The following is a 14,639-nucleotide window of genomic DNA, read 5'->3' on the forward strand; positions in this document are numbered from 1 at the left end:
AGACCTACTTAGCTAGTGAGCTACAATTTCTGCAACACAGAAGTAAAATATATTTTGCTCATTCGGTTCTCTTAACTGAATTTAGTAAGTGTCTCTCTCTCTATTAATTTCCCCCCCCAAAAAAAACCCTCCTTTTTTTTTTTTTTAGCCAAAGCACGTAAAAAAGATAAATATAGAGATGTAACAGGTTGGCTGAATTGAGGCTATCTAGAACAGATGTTCCTTGTGGACATGAAGATCTGATTGATTGAATTGGCTTTGAAAAATTCATTCTGCCACAGGTTAAGAACCCTTTTCAATTATGAGGTGAGCAGGCAGCAGAAAAAGAGAGCGAAAAAACATTCCCGGTGACTGATGGGACCCATTCGGCACTATTCTTGGTTCTTCTCATTTCAGAGCTGTGCACACAGCAATGCCAATCTCCATTTCTCAAATAGAAAAATCTCAGCAGGTGCTGTCTATTTCAAATCATTGCCCTTTTCACTGCAGCCTTCTTCTCCTTCATGGGGGAAAAAAAAAGTTGCGTAGAACTCATTTAAAAGCAACAAACTGTTAGCAGTATTTTATAGACAAATAGCAATGAAGGCAAAGATGGAGCAATTAGGTGCAAAACTACAGGTTCCCTGTGTTTAAAAAAAATAAGACAAGATGGTAGCCATGGAAGCGTGCTCTTATAATGCCATGGTGGGAAACATATTCATTATACTTGTAAACTTATTTGAAGGTTCACACCTCCCCCTTTCCAAATTCAGGAAGTGGGGAAAATAATTTGGTCCCAGACATGTAGGATGTAGCCTCTATTGAATCCAAAACTGAAGATCTCTGTTAAAATGACTACCAAGGAGCCTTGGTAGTACAGTGGTCTAAAGCACCCTGTTATTAAGACCAGTTGCCTGCAATTACTGCAGGTTCGAATCTCCCCAGGCTCAAGGTTGACTCAGCCTTCCATCCTTTCTAAGGTAGGTAAATTGAGGACCCAGTTGTGGGGGCAATAAGCTGACTTTGTATAAATATACAAAAGGATGAAGGCTATTGCTTAGCATATTGTAAGCCGCCCTGAGTCTCCGGAGAAGGGCGGCATATAAATCAATTTTTTTTTAAAAAAAGGGATGCATAAAATGTTTTGAATTCATCCACCATTTCTACCCATGTTGTTTCAACCTAACCAGTGGAGTTCTGATTCTATTATGACTATTCTGAGAGGGGGGGAGGGGAATCAAATTTGAAGCTGTCCCATTTCAAGCTTATATCACTTCCTGAATGGTTAGGACATCTTTGGGACCTCTGAGCCTCCAGGTGCCTGTACCTGGCCTTGCACTCCTGCAGGTCTTCCCTTCGCTTGGAAAGCCTATGCTCATAGTCCTCAGTGAGGTGCTTCTGCTGAGCCTCCTTCTCAGTCAGATCCAATTTGAACTGAGCTGTTTTGCCAACTCTTTCTCATGGTGGCTGCTTAGCTCCAATTAAGGGTCCTGCTGGGGCCCTAAGGAGCCCGGGCGGGCAAACAAGGAGTGGCGAGTAGAGGCTGGCAAGGCACCCCTCGACGTGAGTGACATCGAGTTGGCCACACCCACCCAGTCACATGACCACCTTGCCAAGCCCACCCAGCCGGTCATTAGGCAGATCATATTAGTGATCCACGGGATTTAAAATTATGAATTTAGTGGTCCCTGAGGTTCAAAAGGTTGGGGATCCCTGGACTAGAAGACCTCCAAGGTCCCTTCCAACTTTGTTATTCTATTTCTATTTCTATAAAATACATGATTATGTTATAAGCAAAGGTCTTAACAAAATAACAAGCATACCACCTTTTAGGTAACAGTCTCCAGTAGATCATTAATTCCAATTGATCTGATATTACTTATTTAGATACTGGAATAATGAACAACAATGAAAGAAAAACAGAAGAATGCCATTTTTAAAAAAAATAATGAATTCTTTCAAAATAATGATCACGTTCAACATAATTGCTTCGCTTAAGGAGATTTGCTAGCCCTACTCTGCTGCATTTCTGAAATAACTTCACTTTCCATTGTTGCTTCGGATTATTTTCCATATGCCATCAATATGTAGATTTGCATTTGTGAATTTGTACAGCTTTTAAAGACATTTCAAGATGTATTTGTGATGGGTTGCTTTGTTATTATTGCAAGCCGTTTCTAAGGACTTCTGGCCAAGAAAACAAGCTACAAAAATAAATGTAAGATAAAAAATAAAATATATTAGCAATGGAAAAACATGTTCTGCTTCTCCGCCTCTCTCTTGCTTTTTCCTTCAACTGTTTATATTGCTAATCTCAGAAACCTTTTCAGTCCTGCTTGGCTAAGAAAGAGACCTGCCATTTATACTGAGCACATGTTTTCCCACAAGACATAGAAAGTGGCCAATTTAGACTGTATTGGAATACGGTGGGGGGGGGCAAGATTATAATGGGTTTTCTATATATGAGAAATGTTTTTAGGTGAATAACACATTTGGGCAACTGTTCCTTAAACATAGACTAATTACTAGATCCTGGAATGTTCTCACTGTCCTGATTTACTTCACAGATAGAAACAAAATTCTGGATGTGTCATTTTTTTTAAAGAGCACTGCAAATCCATAGTTTCCAAGACTGACCCAAACATTTTACCTCTTTAGGTATAAGCCCAGTGGTGAAATCCAAATCTTTTTTACTGCCGGTTCTGTGGGCGTAGCTTGGTGGGCGTAGCGGGGGAAGGATACTGCAAAATCTCCATTCCCACCCCACTCTGGGACCAGCCAGAGGCGGTTTTGCCAGTTCTCTGAACTACTCAAAATTTCCACTACCGGTTTTCCGAACAGCTCAAAATTTCTGCTACCTGTTCTCCAGAATCTGTCAGAACCTGCTGGATTTCACCCCTATATAAGCCTACAATCCCACTTTTTTTTTAACCTTTCCAAGTCCATAAGATCATCGGAATCTATATCTTCAAATCACCCCACAAAACTGGTGTGTCCCTCAAATAAGGACCCACAAATTTTGGTAGCCCCCAAATGGACTAATCCAGAGAACTCACAAACATAATGTTTTCATCTCTGCTGAAAGGACTATGCTGAAATCTCCACCAGACCATGCTGTTCTGGAGGAGGAGAAGGCAAGTTCAATGGTTTCTGGAAATAATTCTTCTGAACTGACCATAGTGTGACATATTCCATACATATCAGATCTGTTCTGTTGACAGACCATCCCCAGACTATCTCAAATCACTTCCCATTCTGTGATTTACTTCTTGAAAGCACTGATGTGCCTTCCCAGAATGGCACAGTCTAGAGGAAGTTCAGCCTGGTCTGGAGAGAAGTGGTGGCACTTTTCAGAATCGTTTGAAACATCCTCTTCTCAGATTGATGAATTTTTGTCCACCTCTACTCTTCAGCCTCCTGGCAAATAGATGGAGAAGAAATGGAGGCAGTGACAGATTTTATTTTCTTGACTCCAAGATCACCGCAGATGGCGACTGCAGCCAAGAAATTAAAAGATGCTTGCTCCTGGGGAGGAAAGCTATGGCAAATTTAGATAGCATACTAAAAAGCAGAGACATCACCTTGCCAATAAAAGTGCATATAGTCAAGGCTATGATTTTCCCAGTTGCAATGTATGGCTGTGAAAGTTGGACCATAAGAAAGGCTGAGCGCCAAAGAATTGAGGCCTTTGAACTATGGTGCTGGAAAAGACTCCTGCAAGCCCTTGGACTACAAGGCGATCAAACTGGTCAGTCCTAGAGGAGATCAACCCTGACTGCTCTTTAGAAGGCCAAATCCTGAAGATGAAACTCAAATACTTTGGCCACCTAATGAGAAGGAAGGACTCACTGGAGAAGAGCCTAATGCTGGGAAAGACTGAGGGTAAAAGAAGAAAGGGATGACAGAGAATGAGGTGGCTGGATGGAGTCACTGAAGCAGTAGGCGTGAGCTTAAATGGACTCCAGAGGATGGTAGAGAACAGGAAGGCCTGGAGGAATGTTGTCCATGGGGTCGTGATGGGCCGGACACGACTTTGCAACTAATAACAACAACTCTTCAGCCAACAGAAGCTCTGCAATCCTGAACTCATCTAGGTTCAGTTCAATCCCATTAATGGCAAAAAGGGGAAAGACATTGAAGCCAAGACAGAAAAGCTTTAATGTGAACAACGGTGTAATTTCAGAAATATAGAATATAATTTCAGATTTGCTTTGACAAGTGGATCATAAGCTTCCTAACAAACAGGAAGGAGCAGGTGAAACTAAGCAGAATCACATTTGATACCTGTACAATTAGCACAGGGGCCTCCCAAGGCTGTGTGCTCTCTCCACTTCTCTCTATATACCAATGACTGCATCCGTCTGCATAACTACTGAAGTTCACAGATGATACAACAGTGGTCTGTCTCATTCGAGACAATGATGAATCCGCATACAGACGGGAGGTTGAACAATTAGCCTTGTGGTATGACTGGAACAATCTGGAAATGAACACACTCAAAACCATAGAAATGGTGATAGACTTTAGAAGAAACCCTTTCATACTTCCACCTCTTACAATACTAGACACCACAGTATCAACTGTAGAGACCTTCAAATTTCTAGGTTCTACCATATTGCAAGATCTAAAATGGACACCTAACATCAAAAACGTCATCAAAAAAGCACAACAAAGAATGTTCTTTCTGCGCCAACTCAGAAAGCTCAAACTGCCCAAAGAGCTGCTGATACAGCTTTACAGAGGAATTATTGAGTCTGTCATCTGCACCTCTATAACTGTCTGGTTTAGTTCTGCAAGCCAACAAGACAGACACAGACTTCAGAGGGTAATTAGAACTGCGGAAAAAACAATTGCTACCAACCTGCCTTCCACTGAGGACCTTTATACTGCACAAGTCAAAAAGAGGGCTGTGAAAATATTTACAGACCCCTCACATCCTGAACATAAACTGTTTCAACTCCTACCCTCAAACGACACTATAGAGCACTGCACACCAGAACAACTAGACACAAGAACAGTTTTTTCCCGAACGCCATCACTCTGCTAAACAAATAATTCCCTCAACACTGTCAAACTAAGTCTGCACTACTATTAATCTTCTCATCATTTCTATCACCACTAATGACTGTATGACTGTAACTTTGTTGTTTGTATCCTTACGATTTATATTGATTGTTTCCTAATATGATTTGATTGCTTATTTGTACCCTATGACTATCATTAAGTGTCGTACCTTATGGTTCTTGACAAATGTATCTTTTCTTTTATGTACATTGAGAGCATATACACCAAGACAAATTCCTTGTGTGTCCAATCACACTTGGTCAAAAAAATTCTATTCTATTCTATTCTATTCTATTCTATTCTATTCTATTCTATTCTATTCTATTCTATTCTATTCTATTCTATTCTATTCTATGGGTCTGTGTTTCCCTTTTCCTCTTTTTCAGGACTTAGGGGGAAACCTACTTTAGGACCAAAATATTGAGGTTGCAAAACTCCAGGGGGCCTCAAAAGTTAGCCATTTCTCTTTTTATTACAATCTGACATGTAGATTTTTCCAGTCCAGATATGATAACCCAGTCCAGATCATGCTACACCTTAAATCATAATTAATCAATATGTTCCCATAACATTCTATGCCCAAACCTATAACTCATATTATGGTGACGACCTGACTCTTAGAATTGATAGTAGCTGTGTTCCCACCACATGCGTTTTAGCCTAATTGTGCAAATTCAGCCACAAGGAATGGGATTGTGCAAAGCAGGGAGGGGAAGCTTGTTGCAGGCTAGTATTTCTGTGCCACCAAAAATGATGATTTTGCCATCAGTGGAACTTGCAAAAAAAAAAAAAAGTATTGTAATGTTGCCTCTGTCCTAAACGTTTTTAGTTCCAGTTTTCGGCAAGCTGTTACCATCTCCCTTCCTGCTCCCCTTCTTTTACTTTGCAAATGTCTGAAGTCCTGATTACATTGTTTTTGAGAGGAAGGAGATGGGTTCTTATGAGCTTTAAAGTTTAAATGATTGCAAACTTCAAAGTTCTACAGGTACTCTAAAATTTCCCTCTTTGGAATCCCATTTTGCTCATGGCTGTTGACAGAATGATCGAACCATCCATCCATCCATCCATCCATCCATCCATCCATCTATCCATCGGCAATATATAGTACCTCATAATGACAGAGTAGCAAGGTCACAGCAGAATGAAAGTTTATATATGATGGAGGGTTCTACAAACTCAATCTCAGTTCATGTATGATAAATCAAAAATGAAAAGCAACTGAAAGAAAATATTGTCCCTCCGGGCATCCATTTATGATCGAATGACATAAAATATAGATGGTGTCCTTGTTTTAACAGGAAGATTCTTTCACTCCCATACAGTTATTTAAAGTGGAGGTCACTGCTGATACATTGCATTTACCGTATTTTTTGGAGTATAAAACGCACCCTTTCCCCCCCCCAAAAGAGGGTGAAAATCTGGGTGCGTCTTATATTCCAAATTTAGCCCCACCCAGCTTCTCAAATGGATGTTTCAGAGGCTGAAAAAAGCATCAGAAAAGAAGCTTCAGAAAAGAAGCCCCCAAACAGAGCTTCATAGGCTTTTCTGAAGCTCTGTTTTGGAGGCTTTCAGAGGCAGGAAAAACAGTTTTTTCTGAAACAAAATTTCAGAAGTTTCAGAGGCAGAAAAAATAAAGCAAAAAAAAGCAAGGCACAGAGCTCACAACCAAGGAACCTGTTGCTAAAATTCACCTCTGGGAACAGCTGATTGAGGGATATTCCGGGAGGCTGATCCACCTGCCAATCAGCATTTTTCTTATTTTCCTCCCCACAAACTAAGGTGCGTTTTATACTCCGGTGTGTCTTATACTCTGAAAAATATGGTAGCCTTTAAGTTTGGCAGGTTAAATTTTATATTGCTTCCCAAAGTTGCAAGATGCTTTCTTCCCGAAAAGCATTCTGGTAAAGTAGAAGAGGTGTCCTTGTTGCTAAAAAAAAGCTCCCAGAACATCCATCTGACCTCTGGAGAGAGTGTGGGAAGGGGATGCTGACTATTTTTCTCACTCCTAATGGCTGCTTCTCAGCGCACAAGGAGAAACACAGCTGCTAAGCAAAAGGATGCAATAGCTGTCACTTACAAACCAAGAAAGGAAGGTGAATTGGAGACGGAAGAAAATAGAAGCTGCCGAGAGGTCAACTGGAACAGATGTCAAATGTAATTCTTTTCCCTGTAAATATTTTCTTCATGCTAGGTTTTTATAGCATTTGATATCAAGGCTCCCTGGCTTCATGGACCATCTCAAATTTTCCACTGGGAGAAAGAATAGAGGTCAGAAGCAGTGATTTTACATCTGGAAATTCTGAAATTGTGCTGCATAAATATATATTTAACTTATTTGTATAATATATACATTCAGGGCCACTCTAAAATGCGGGCCATCCTACTTTCAGTTGTTTAATTGCAGCAGAACAATCTGGACGCAATCACTGCCGCAAGATGAGATGAATTTAATTCTTCCCCCAGGGTTTACCTACTGTTGGTTGGTTTGTTAATACAGGTATATGATTTATTTTGCTGAAAAGGCAGCTGGAATAAGGATTAGATTCTTGCTCTGTTCATGATCCAGATTCAGAACACTCTCAGTATTCTATTGGAGGAGGAGGAGGAGGAGGAGGAGGAGGAGGAGGAGGAGGAGGAGGAGGAGGAGGAGGAGGAGAGGAGGAGGAGGAGGAGGAGGAGGAGGAGGAGGAGAAGAGGAGGAGGAGGAGGAGGAGGAGGAGGAGGAGGAGGAGGAGGAGGAGGAGAGGAGGAGGAGGAGGAGGAGGAGGAGGAGGAGGAGGAGGAGGAGGAGGGGAAGAGGAGGAGGAGGAGGAGGAGGAGGAGGAGGAGGAGGAGGAGGAGGAGGAGGAGGAGGAACAGAAAAACAGAGTTGGAAGGGACCTTGGAAGTCTTCTAGTCCATCTCCCTGCTCGAGCAGAAGACCCTATGTCATTTCAAAAAATGTCTGTCCAATCTTTTCTTAAAAACCTCTAGTGATGGAGCACCCACAACTTCTGAATGCAAGCTGTTCCACTGATTGATTGTTCTCACTGTCAGGAAATTTCTCCTTAACTCTAGATGTCCATGGAGATTCTCAGTCATCCAGGTCATGGTTGTCTCAAAGGTGCTTTTTCAAAAGGCAACTGGACTATGTTTTATCCTTGAGGAAGACTTCTCATCCAAGAAGCTTTTTCAGTTCTGACTGGATGGTGGGACGGGAATGGAAGGCCCAATCAATACTAGTCCTTCTATCCACCTCCCTCCCCATCCAGTCAGAACCAAAGAAGCTTCTTGGATGAGAAGCAAAATGTCTTCCTCAAGGAAAAAAAAAAACCAGTTGCCTTTTGAAAAAGCACCTTTGAGAGTCTTTATTTCCAGATTGGTTCTCTCCTTGATTAGTTTCCATCTGTTGCTGCTTGTACTGCCTTCAGGATAAAAGGTTGACCCCCTCTTCTTTGTAGCAGCCCCTTAGATATTGGAATGCTGCTATCATGTCACCCCTAGTTCTTCTTTTCATTAAACTAGACATACCCAATTCCTGCAACTGTTCTTCATTTGTTATTGCCTCCAGTCCCCTAATCATCTTTGTTGTTCTTCTCTGCTGGCTTTCCAAAGTCTCAACACTTTTTTTATATCATGGTGACAAAACTGGATGCAGTATTCCAAGTATGATCTTACTAAGGCATTATGAAGTGGTATTGACGCTTCATGTGATTTTTGACGCTTGATTTTTTCCATCTGTTAATGCAGCCTAGAATTGTGTTGGGTTTGGAGGAGGAGGAGGAGGAGGAGATGTCCATTTCTGTCTCTTACATGAAGCCATATATCTCCAAATATTCTTCTTCTTCTCCTCTCCCCAAATTGGATTGCTGCATCTAGGGAATGTCTTACCATGCAGGGAAGTAAATTTGGAATAGTATTAGAAATGGCATTATCTTCTTTGAAAGGAAGTGAAGCAAATTTAACAGATTCTAGTCTTGAACACACCACCAACTTGGGCATTATATGGATGGGAGTTTGCATGGAGAAGCAGGTGGATGAGACATTTCTGCACATTCTGTGTAATTTGATGAAACAACTGGACCAGCGGATCTCTGCCAAGTTTGAAAAGGGCTTCCAGAGTGTATCTTGATGGAAAAACATTTGTCTCCATCAGTCTCCTTTTGTAATCTTCAATTCTTTTCTTTATGCTCCTTAGAACCATTTGGCAGAAAAAGCTAATTTATTACAAGTGTGTGTGTGTGTGTGTGTGTGTGTGTGTGTGTGTGTGTAAGGGTAGTCTTCTCTGCTTTTTCAAAGAAATCAAATTTGGTGTGATATTTAGTTACATAAATGTATTAGAAATATATACATATTTGACTAATATTTGCAATAGACAAGTGTATATATATATATAGTCAGTTAGTGCAAAATGACTACTGGCATAAGCCTGATGATGGCAGATGGGATTCTGCCGAAACGTCGCTTCTACCCTTTTAGGGATATATCCACAATTACATGGGAAGAAACCCGAACAAATATATATATTTGTTACTGTTTATTGTTATGTTGATATATAGTCATGTTTTTTTTCCTTTTCTCATATTTCTTTCACTTTTTTAAAAGCTCTTTTTATGTGTTTCTTTTTTCTCTCTTCTCTTTGACTATGTATGTATCTCTATCACTGGTGAAATCCATTTTTTTTTTACTACTGGTTCTGTGAACGTGGCTTGGTAGGAGTGGCAGGGGAATACTGCAAAATACTGCAAGGATACTGCAAAATCTTCATTCCCACCCCACTCCAGAGAAAGGATACTGCAAAATCTCCATTCCCACCCCACTCCAGGGAAAGGATACTGCAAAATCTCCATTCCCTCACCACTCCTGGGGGAAGGATATTGCAAAATCTCCATTCCTACCCCACCCTGGGGCCAGCCAGAGGTGGCATTTGCCAGTTCTCCAAACAACTTGTAGGAAGTTAGCACCTACCCTTTTCCTAGAAGAATGAAATATTTTAGGAAATATTTAAAAAGGCAGAATATTATGTTTCCCTGTATGAGAAGTGGAGAAGCATGTTTTAAAGACAAAGCAGCTCCCAACTTCCTGCCCCCACCTTTTGTCAATGGGCCAGAGGCAGAAACTCAATCTTTGTTAATGGACCATCATCTGCAACACAATAGGATCCATCTAGCAACAGAAACTCACCACATGGCACCTGGGAAGATTACATCAGCCAGCAAGGCTAGTTAAAACCCCTAGACCACTTGGGAGTCTGACAACCAATCAGGATACTCTTTCTGGGCCCCAGGAAGTTCAAAGCCAGAGAGAGCATAAAACCCGGGGACTCGCTGCGTCTCGCCCCCTTTTCTGTTCAGGAACTCAAACCATGTGATCCTGTCCACCATTAAACCATCTTTCCAAGCAGTCTCCATGTTTCCAGTATCTTTTTCCCCACTTGGAGCTGAACCCAGAAGGATATTTCTTCCTACAAACTCAAAATTTCCACTACCAGTTCTCCAGAAACTGTCTGAACCTGCTGGATTTCACCCCTGATCTCTATTCACTATTTGTGTCTTGTGCCTTTTTTTCCTCTTTTTTTGGTTCTTTGTTAAAAAGCAATATTAATTAATAAATAAAAAATATTCATGGTTGTGTCTCCTCTGCTGTCTTTGGCCACTGAGAAAGATAACGGTGGACTGCAAAAGGGCCCCCAACTTACCAGCGGAACATAGCTCAAAAAAATACGGTAGATGCTCATTTTTAGTGGAATTGTGCAAGGTTTTTGTCAACTGCAGCATATGGAGTGGAAAACAAAGTATTTTTAAATGCAAATTAAAGAAAACCCCATCACCGTTTTGGAAAGAGGCAAAGAGGCAGCATTATTACCGTTCCTTTAAACAAGATGAAATAAAATAAAAGTTTGGTATAATGATCGTATGTGGGCGTGAAGAATCCAGGGACAGCAGTGGCCATTAAATCTGGAGGTGGACAAGGTCACTGAACCAGTCAATATTCACTGTCCCTTTACTCCACTCCTGGCACACTGAAAAGAATTCAAAGCACATGACCTAATTAGCTTTTGCATCTCTTAGGTATTTGTCTATAGATATATAGGGGCTTTAATGGAGCATGCCTGCCATCTAGAGGATCTAAAAAAATCCGAAGTTATACATTATTAGACCTACAGTAATATATTGCAGAATTGTACTCTACCAGCTAATCTTTATTTTACATGATATTTAATTCTTTCCTTCCCCACCCACCATGTCTTCTGCTACCCTGATCCTTCATATTTCCCAGCATCCCTTGGCCACCAAATTCACACTGATTTCCTTCTAAGTTCTACTTTTTTTCCCCCCTAAACATTTATCTTTTGAAGTCCACACATTATACAAGTTCCCCACTCTTTCATTATATACATTGGGATGGTACCCAGGATGGGATGGCTACTCTAGTTAGTCATAACAGTGTACCAATTCTGCTAGCTCCTGATTTCTAACATTATTAAAGTAAATTAGATATTCTAGAACAGGAGGCGGATTCTTCATGCTCTGGCCACACCCATGCCTGGTTTAGCGAAGAGGAAAAAAATTCGCAATATGTCACATGATGACATTGTGAGGACACAAGTTTGACACCCCTGTTCTAGAATGTCTCATGTAAGTACCTGGATCTTTCTAGATTGTCTATATAGAGTAACCACAAACGTCTTTGGAGATGGCTCAGTTCACCAGAAGAAAGAGGTATAAAACTAAATACAATCATTCCCTCAAATGAGATTTTCCAGTTACTGGTTTCCAAACTGCAATAGAATATTATGTAAACTGATGAGAGTTATCAGATGTGGACCACAAAAATCTGGATAACCACTAAAGGCATCTCTCTTTGCTGTCTTCTTGTGCTTGAAAAGCCAGATGGAGATAGATAGTTAGATAGATGGATGGATGGATGGATGGATGGATGGATGGATGGATGGATGGATAAGAGAGGGAGGGAGGGAGACATTATCTTGCAAGTCAGGACAATGTGCAATATATGAAACTTAAAACAATGCAATACACACAATAGAAAAAGAAACATCCAGAGAAAGCCACCTTCACATAGACCAGACAGCTCATAAGGACTGGGAATTATGACTGGCCTTATGAGTTCATCTAAAAAAGAACAAGCAGCTACTATGAAAGACATACTATCACTCAAAGTGTTTTCTAATTGATACCCAGCACCTTGAATTGAACCATGAAAGTTATTGGTGGCCAGTGCAGTTCACAGAGGAGAAGTACTACATGAGCATATAGTGATATGCCTATAACTGCTGCTGTATTTACACTAGCAAGAACTTCTGAGTGGTCTTCGACAGTTGGTGAGGTTGCTGGTGAGGTGGAAGTTATTGAAATTATGATAGAATTTGATAAGAGATCCATTTTCATGGGACTGTTTTATGCTTGTCTCTTCTTCAATTATATAAAGTGCCACCGAACTGGTGTTGATTTTTAGCAATCACATCGTTGTTTTTCAGAAGTGGTTCGCCATTGCATCCTTCCTAGGGCCAAGAGAAAATAACTGGCCCAAGATCACCCAAAGCAGGATTAAAATTCATAGTGTCCCAGTTTCTGGTCTGATTTTTTAATCACTACACTAAGCTGTATGACAGAGAGTATCTTAAGGCAAATATCTGCCTCTCTCAGCTATCCATTTATTTCACAATTCCAAACCACAGTCATACACAAAAATGTAAAAAAAAAAAAAAAAAAAAAAAAAAAGTCATAGAATTAAAAGAAATTGTCCAGATGGCAAGTAGGAACATTGGTTCTGGTTTAACACACAGTGGAATAGTATTATTTTAATAGCTTTACAAACATAGTATTGTTTTAATATCTTTACACAGTGTAGGGACTACTTCAAGCTCTAGAGGCAAGGAGTTCCAAGGTACAGAAGCTACAACAGGCATGGTCTGCCATCTGCTCCAGGTTCCCTCACTGACTTAAAGAGGGTCTCTAAGCAGGCCATTTTAGAAGATCCATACAATTTTCATACTGGATAAGCAGATTCAATCTTGTCAAGGCAGTATCAGGCATAAAGGACCAGGACCATACCTTAAATTTAAGATATATTCAAGTCTATACAAGACTCTAGTTGACAAAAATTCAGTACTAAATGGGCGCCAGGTAAGAGTCAACAGAATTCCCCTCACACATGAGATTCGGGAACGACTAGCATACATCTGTGAGGGAAACCTTTACCTTACCTCAACTTTCAGGATTCAGAGTAGAATTCAATTTGTTGACCTTCATTAGACAGAAATCAAATAGTAGTAGTCCCTTCCAGCACCTTACCCTTACCTTTACCTTTAAGTACTCTAAGCTAATGACATGTTTAACTCCCCCCTCCCAGCGTTGCCTGCTCTTTTCCTACAGGTAGTGGCTGATGAAAGCTAACATTACACCAGATCAGGTTCAATAGATCACCAGCAGGATTTTGAACTGGGTCAAGAAATGCATTGATAACCACAGCAGTGACTTTTATAGTGATGTTATTCTCTTAATGACTATTTCATTGTCTGCGATGGCAGGGGAATTTGCTAATTGCTTCTACCTGCTGATTAAAAGAATTGTAACTAAAACAATAACAGCTTACATTTTCCATACCTGATAACAAACAAAGGCTTTCTCCACATCTTTCTGTAATTGTTTCTATAAATCTTTGAAGCATGTTCTGAAATTAAAAAAATGCCTGCTTTTGTTGTTTGACATGATTATTTCCTTGACACAGATTTTAAAATAGAAATGGACTGCCGTTTGCTGTCCTGAACCTTTTTTCAGATATAATTTCTTACAAAGTTTAGATACAAGATGCTAATAGATATTTTTTTTTCCCCAGCGAATAATTTGATTCATGCAAAGCCTTAGGGGAATGGACTATTGCTTCTGGCAAAAATCCTCTTTTTTTCCCCGCCGCAAAATCCTTTCTCGTATCTTCTCGTTGTCCCTCCCCACTTATCTATCCGAAGCTTAATGTCACCCAGGCTATAGGAAGGGGAGAGGAAGATGAAATTACCATCATTTAAGTTTATGGACCCAAGGTGATCATAAAGCCAAGGTTATTGTAGTGATTAAACACATAATTATTTGACCAGGAGAATAAAGGAAAGACTACTGGAAATGCTGTGTATCCTAAATCTTCATATATATATTTTTATTCACCTTGCTCATGACCTATCATGAAGAGTTGCCAGAGTTTCAATGTTTTTGATGCTTTGATAAATACAAATGAAAGTTTTTAAAAAGTGGTAAACATTTCCCACACTTTCTCTAAGATGCTTATAGTGGCATATGAATAGAGGCGGTATTCAGCCGGTTCATACCAGTAGCGGAGATCGTGGGTGGGCCTGCCCAATCCATCCTCACGCTATGTCGTCCTATTTAAGCATGTTTTCAAGGCCGGGCGCATGCGTGGAAGGCATGTGAGTAAGCAAAGCACATGCACGGAAGTCCAGGGGCATGTGCAGAAGGCGCGCACATGAAGCGAGCATCCGCACGAAGCAAGCGTGCGCACACGGGGTGAACCAGTGGTAATAATATTGGAAACCCACCACTGCATATGAAGTACTTAATCCTAGGAGATATTTGATACATATA

At 40.5% G+C, this 14,639-nt stretch overlaps 1 long non-coding RNA gene across 1 annotated transcript; it reads left to right on the forward strand.

The window, feature by feature from the left end:
• Window positions 1–11,684: 11,684 nt before the first annotated feature.
• On the forward strand, window positions 11,685–13,739 carry LOC148114955 (uncharacterized). Its single transcript, XR_015732923.1, has 2 exons — window positions 11,685–11,744; window positions 13,419–13,739. It is a non-coding gene; the product is annotated as an uncharacterized LOC148114955 (long non-coding RNA).
• Window positions 13,740–14,639: the final 900 nt, after the last annotated feature.

This window comes from Pantherophis guttatus, chromosome 3 (assembly GCF_059756535.1).
Source record: "Pantherophis guttatus breed Tessera chromosome 3, ASM5975653v1, whole genome shotgun sequence".
Taxonomy (NCBI): Eukaryota; Metazoa; Chordata; class Lepidosauria; order Squamata; family Colubridae; genus Pantherophis; species Pantherophis guttatus.